Source organism: Poecilia latipinna, unplaced genomic scaffold, assembly GCF_001443285.1.
Source record: "Poecilia latipinna isolate Pla-1442-1.1 unplaced genomic scaffold, P_latipinna-1.0 Scaffold222, whole genome shotgun sequence".
Classification (NCBI taxonomy): domain Eukaryota; kingdom Metazoa; phylum Chordata; class Actinopteri; order Cyprinodontiformes; family Poeciliidae; genus Poecilia; species Poecilia latipinna.
In genome coordinates, this window is record NW_015112838.1 from 207,815 (window position 1) to 213,814 (window position 6,000).

Genomic DNA, 6,000 nt, shown 5'->3' on the forward strand with positions numbered 1-6,000 from the left:
CAGTCTTATCAGTCCTAACAAACTAAATTGATGTTTATGAGGGCATTTTTTTTTTTTTTTTGGCCTTTTAGTTTTCAACAACATATAAAAATATGTTTTCAAATAAATTTCGCTCAGTTTTACCTCAACAATGTAAAACTGATCATGTTAAATTAGAGTACTATTTTAATCACAAGACATTAATTAACGCAATCTATATATGTATATATGTATGATTAGAAAGTGTTGTTGTGGTGTAGGAGTCAACATTTGGCTTCGAGTAATGACAGTAACTGCTTTAAGGCAATTATTAATAAAACGGGTAGGACTCGATTATCAAGACAAACTGTTCAGTCGCAGTAATTTGTTTTTAGATTTATCTCTAACACGACAAAATAAAAGAAATATCGGTTTAAACGTGGGCGCTGTAGTTCTGAGTCTGCGCTTGTTCAGCCTAGAGTCCATACCGATACGGTCATTTTGTTTGTGTTCAAGTTAACATGAACGGCGCAGCGCAACCGTTTGCCGCAAGAAGCAAGAAAAGTGCAGTTCAAAATTCAAACAAGCCACTGTCTTAAAGGTTACTCGGTGACTTGCTTACGCTAATTAGTTTTAGCCACGAGGCAAACATTTAACGTTATTAATTAGTTCATTGTTGTAATGATAGGGTTCATTAGTGTTTAATATAGATGTTGCTAAAATCAGTGAGCAGAAACTCTAGAAACTACAGATATGCTTTGATTGTTTTTAAAATGAGCAGATTTGTGGAACCCTACATTAAAACACCTTGAATTATGTGCAGAATATGTTTTCTGCCTCTATTTAATTTGTCGAACAGCGACACTACGTTGACCCCGTTGTATTTTTTTTAAGTTCATGTTCTCCATAAAGGTTTCGATCCGCTGAGTACATGGGCCTGTTTGCACATATAGGGGCGGCTATTCATCCTCTGCAGGCACAAACGTAAATATGTGTAATAGTGTTTGAGCATGCTTCGTTTTGTACATATTTGTGTTTGAGATGGGTGGAGGAGGGTGGAGGAGGATGATGGGGAGCTGTTCTGCAATGTCAGAGCTTCGATGTGACGTGGTGACGATTCCTGCTGCCCAGCGAGCTTACCACTGCAGTCCTGTGGTTCTGGGATTAAGCCTGTCAATCTCAGCAGCTGATAAAATCAGCTCTGTGTAACCCAGGTAATGATAGTTTATATCAACAAAAGGCGTACGAGCCGCGTGTTCGTTAGCATGCAGATGGTGAATATTAGCCATTTCAATTGGAGTGTATAATTCACCTTCTCCATCAGAACGTCCTGTCGCTCCGTCAATAAAATAATAATTTCGTACTCTGCGATTTCTCGCATCTCCCGTTCAGCTCGACCCATTGTTTCTTCACAACGCTGCAACTCTGTCACAATGCTAAGTGCGTCTCTATCTCCCTAGACCTCTCTGCCTACCCACAGTTTCTCTCGCTGAATGAGGCACTGACAGAATAAAGAAGAGCTCCTGGAGAGCGGACTCTCTTATCAACCTCCAACATCTGGCTGAGACTGATGGGCTCTTGGAAGCGCTCTCCAAATATCATTGAGTTTGAGCTGCATAATGCTTGTTTAACCGCATCCTTCCTACAATGCTAATTCAGCCCCTCTCATTACCCGTCTTTCACCGGAGGAACCCATTTCTATGATTACTGAAATTAGTTCCTCAACAGGACAGGATTAATGGGAGGCGGTAGTCTAAAAGGGCGAGGGAAAAACGAGACTGAAAGGTGAGTCGAGTCACACGTGAGCGAAAAGGGAGCTGAAACACGACGTGACGTGGCAAGATCAAAGAGCACAAAACTGACAAATATCAAATTTGCCAGATGTTAAGCTTTTAAAGCTTTGCTTGAAAGAAGTTTTCACTGAGACGAAAAAGCCGTTTTTAGGGGAAATTATCCCTCCCGTCTGCACTGTCATCACGCATTTCAGCTTATTAATTCAAAACTCTGGGGTAATCTGCACTTGATGGCTGGGGAGGGGGAGAAAACAACTTAAACACCTGGTTCAGTGTTTGCAAAGCACTTGCCAAAAGTGTGGTTAAACACGAAAAGGGTTGGAGCGGATGTACCGCAGCGAGTCGTTTTTGGTGAAAAAAAACCCCCCAAACCCGCTTTTCACCCGTCTGCCATGCAGGTACATGCTGCCTTACTTTGATCTCAGACAAAAAAAAATGTTTATGTCTCTTCCACATCTTTTCTTCTCTTATTACGATAAGAAAATTTGCAACCACAAATACTTTTTGCCCGGACAAAACCACAGCCTTTTCTCCCACTTTTACTGGTCACATCCTCATGTACCGCAGGGCCCACCGAGCCTCCCAGCTCTGTTCCAGGGAGGACGTTCGCAGCCATGTGCTGTCTCCGGTTCACATGGAATTGCCAGCTGCTTCTTTTTGACTTGACAGCGAGAAGCATGCAGAGATTCAAAAACAAAAAATAAAAAAATGTCCTACAGATGCACATCTCCCCCCACGCAGATGAACCTTGTAAAGATGTGTGAGACGCCCAATAAATAAACTGAACTCCCCACCCAAAAAACAACAACAACAAAAGAAAAACGTGATTCACATGACCTGTTTGATTGGGCAGTCATTTTTTTATATGTAGAAAAAGTGAGAGAGTGAACCTATGGAGATTCGTCTCAGTTGTTTTCATAGCAGTATGTTTCCACTAATCTGACATTCTTGTAATCTTCTTTACTAATCCTTATGATCCTGTTTTTTTTTTGTTTTTGTTTTTTTCTTTGCAAGCCCTTTGCAAGATGTTTCAAGGCTTTGGTTCTTCTGGTTGAAATTGGAAAACATTTTTCAGAACAATGGAAATTACGTTGTTTAAAATCACTTTTTCTATATTGCAAAGTTAGCACTTCATTACTGCCTGTTTGTACAAAAGCCTAAATATGCTGTTGAAAATACAATCCATGAGTCATTTCCCTTAATAGTTGACCATGAAACTTTTTCAAGTTTTGTCAAATAAAAGCCTCAATGTTTAATTTACTTTTATGTTTTTTTTTTTCTTTGTGAAAGCTCAATATAAAGTAGTTGAGACCTGTGAAGGGGAAGAAAAATTATATATGACTTTCAAACTTTTTTTTTTTTTTTTTACAAATTAATATTCTAAAATGTGAGTATGGAATAACGTAGTCAGATACCCCTAAATAAAGTTAACTGCAGCTGCCTTTAGAAGCTGCTTAATTTGTAAAAAGTAAAACTCTACATTAATAGAGCCATTTGGATAGAAATAATTTTGGTCAAATCTTGGTAACCTAAAACAAGAGAAGTTTCCTCTAATTTAACTTTGTTCCGCGCACACATCTCTTTGTGTCAGCTGCATGCACCGGGTGTTGCTTAAAGAAAACCAGTTAAAGGCAAAAGACTCAAGAAACGGGTAGATTTTCACCTTTTAGCGCAACAATGGCATTGAGAAACCTTATTGTTTTGGAAAATATGTGGAGTTTCTGCTTGCAAATGTCACAAATAAACCTGTTAAAGGTTTATTCATATGTTAAAGGTTGCCTCATACATTTAGCAAGGAGAAACATTACTATAGATGTAAGTGAACAGAAGATATTTATAGGTGTGTCTAACAAGCACTAGCAAGTCTGCTACCATCTCCTAAGCTTCTTTTAGGGATTCTAATGTGATGTATTTTATATAATTACAGGCACTTATAGGTCTGTACTTTTTCAAATATGCTCAGCCCCCTAAAGAGAACGACAGGATCTGCCTCAAAAATCCATTATTACACCCCACATCTGTCACGATCACTCTGTGGTTATGAGAAAGTGTAGGATTCAGATGTCAAAATGACAAAGTAATTGTCCGGTAATCATCATCGAATCGAGCCTAAAAATAATGGCACTCATTGCCTCTGGATTAGCAACGGAGGCAGGAACTGTCGTTTCTCCTGTGAATGTTGCACTGACCTCAAACTTATACTCGTTCACGTCCCCTCTAACAGGCAGAGATGAAGACTTTATCGTGTTGTGTTGGGAGGCGATTGGAGGGAGCAAACGATTCATTCTTGCTGGTGAGAGTCTGAGCTACAGGCTGCGAGTCGTCGTCATCTTCAGGCACGAAGGCAAGCTGACCCTACTCCGATCTTCTGTCGTTTTATTAAGCCTTCGTCTGGGTAACGTCCATTTGTGTGTTTTCAAAGAGCTACAACTGCAGATAACGTAATATTTTGTTGTCATGTAGCAGATAATACCTGTGCACTTTGGAGAGGATGGAGTTCCTGCCGAGACTGAGCCCTGATAGCAATTATAATGCGGCGTGGCAAAAATGCCCTAATTACCAATATTACAGTGCAATCACCATAATCTAAAATCAATTATGCTGAGGCCTTATCTCAACTCCGTGGATTCCTTTGGTGGGGAATCATTTTCTCCCTTTTTAATTTTTTTCCATTACCCTCAGTCGTGATAAGGAATCAGCATACTCTGTCTTTTGAATGAACTTTCATTTTGAGTCACCTGTAAAGGCGTCGTCGTGTGCCCACTTCCACCAGTGGTGTGGGGCGTCGGTGTGAAAATATCGACACAATCTGCACCGACACTGGCATAATAGTTTCGGTATCTGTACTCGAGCATCCAATATAATTTACTTCTGACACACGGATATCAATGTGACAAGAAAATCAGTGTAATCTCACAGCATATTAAACCCCAGAGATGTAATAATTTATAGAAGCTGATCAACTCTGACCCCCGACTAGGTCAGGAAATCTCCACTGCCTGGATGACTAAGTCCGTGTCACAGAATTAGTCCACTGCCTCGGATGATTAACAACACTATTTCAAATAAATGACTTCTTGTGCTATTCAGAATTGAAATGTCTACGTGATAAACAAGCATCTTTGTCAATAAACGTTTGTGCTCTGTTGTTTTAACTGTATTGTTCTCAATATTCTGAATAAAGCTACCAGACCTGTGAGCGATGGGCTCTATTCTTTTCTTTTCTTAAATCCTAGCTTGGCCAATTGAATTAAAGGTGTAATCACAACAAAATGGGGTTTCTATTGAGTCTGGGGGCCTGAATCAATTTTCTTTTTTTTTTTTTTTTGTGAGAATATTTTTGAAAACCCATTACCTTCTTCTTCACAATACATGCACTACTCTGAGGTAAACTATCATTTACGATCAGACGATTTTGGAGATTTTGATACATAGCATCTATTATAAGTGATTTATTTAATATTTAGTGATAATTTAATAAAATGAGGTAAAACACGTGTTATTTTGAAAATAATCCGTTAGTCAGGGTCTGTTTTCTGATCTGATTCAATATATTCTTGATCCACGTTAATAAAACATTGGCCTGCCTGCTTTCAGCACCACGGACAGCTCCTCGCTCTCTTCGTCTCTCCTCGGAAGTTCTGAATGGGCCTGGTTTACTTGTTTCAATATAGACTGGACATATTTCATTGCCTTAATCACTTTTGCTGATTTTACTTTAACTTCGTGGTTTTCTGGGCTCCAATGTGATTCAAACTTTGTAATCTGGAGGGGGGATCACCCACCCTGTGTAAAAACAGCTACACATGTTCTTGCTGGAGGGGCAAACGCCGCCTCTCTGTGCATCCTGACAATGCAGCAGCTGTCACAGCTGGAAGCGGCCAGTCAAGTCAGAATCATCGGCCGCCTGAGATTTATTATTATTATTATTATTGACTCGGTCAGCGGAGAGGCCAATATTGACAAGTGCAGCGCTCTTCGTAATCTAGCAAGCTGAGGCTTATATATATATATATATATATATATATATATATATATATATATATATATATATATATATATATATATAATTATTTTTTTTAATTTAACGTCAGATCAAGTTTGACCAACACTGGCCTGCCGCGACGGATCCAATCAGAGTTCAGATCAGCTTCATCTTCCCCCAACACCCCTCCCTCTCCGTCTCTTTCTCTGCCTCTCTTTCTTAGTTGCAAAAAAAAAAAAAAAAAAAAAAAAAAAAAAAAAAAAA